This window comes from Cystoisospora suis (genome assembly GCF_002600585.1).
Source record: "Cystoisospora suis strain Wien I chromosome Unknown contig_469, whole genome shotgun sequence".
NCBI lineage: Eukaryota > Apicomplexa > Conoidasida > Eucoccidiorida > Sarcocystidae > Cystoisospora > Cystoisospora suis.
In genome coordinates, this window is record NW_027153270.1 from 39567 (window position 1) to 40563 (window position 997).

The following is a 997-nucleotide window of genomic DNA, read 5'->3' on the forward strand; positions in this document are numbered from 1 at the left end:
CGAAAAGAACAACATGGACATCTTGATAGGATTGAGTAGTAAGACACATGTTGAAGTGTCTTTTGTTTACGTCTCCCTCTCTCTTCCGTCTTACTCCTTGTGTTGACGGAGGGGGGTAGGCCTTAGCGTAATGTAAGGAAGTTGCTGTAGTGGGGTGTGACGGATGAACTTGTCGATAGAAATTGAGACTTTCTTGATGCCCATCCATTCCTTCTTGTCTCTTGTGCATTCCTATTCCTCTTCCTTCATTCACCCTGGATATCATCCCGTTTGCTTCAGGTCCACCCGGCGCTCCTCCTCCTCCTCCTTGTTCCCCCGCTGCTTGTTTTAAAAGATACTCTTGATGTTCTTTCACACTTCGGGCCCCTTCATGGCCCCCAGGGACTCTACCAGTCACTTCAGCTCCTCCTCTTGTCGCTTGATGTACGGCATCGCTAGAGGGGAGACGTCTGTCTGTATATGAAGAAGTCGTTGCAGAACTGTATGAAGACATCATAGGATTGCCTATCCCTCTTTGAGGGTAATAGTGAGAAGGAAGGGGTGGTCTACTTGCATTCTGGGGAGGGAGAGGAGGATACAATCCAGAGGATGTTGTGTGATCTTCTTTCTGGATTACCCGCTGACTGCCAGCAGCCTCTCTCTCTCTGTCTCCTTCTGTCNNCCTGGACCTGCTCTGCCTCCATAAGAATCTCCTGGAGTTGTAGAATAGTAAGATTGCGAGGATGTTTCATGAGGAGCACGACCATAGACAGACGAGGAGATAGAACCACCGCCGTTTCTTCGAAGGGCTTCATCTTGTTGAGGAAGGTGATGTACGGAAGGAGGTCTTCCCTCATGCTTCTCTCCAAGAGAAGTTCCTTTTCTCTGAGTCGAGGATGAAGATGAAGAGGAAGGTACAGACATCTGTGCTTGATCTGCATGTGAAAAGGCCGGTGCTCTATAGTTCTGACTAACGATACGTCCACCTCCTCCTCCTCCATGAGAAGAAGAAGAAGAG

General features: G+C 48.7%; 1 protein-coding gene across 1 annotated transcript in view; it reads right to left on the bottom strand.

Moving 5' to 3' along the window:
* CSUI_001170 (uncharacterized protein) overlaps positions 1-997 on the bottom strand; it is a 16314-nt gene that overhangs the window by 14922 nt on the left and 395 nt on the right. Inside the window, exon 1 of the mRNA XM_068061376.1 lies at positions 95-997. This exon is cut by the window's right edge and continues 395 nt beyond it. The gene's annotated coding sequence lies outside the window, so the exon portion shown is untranslated. The remainder of the gene's footprint in view (positions 1-94) is intronic.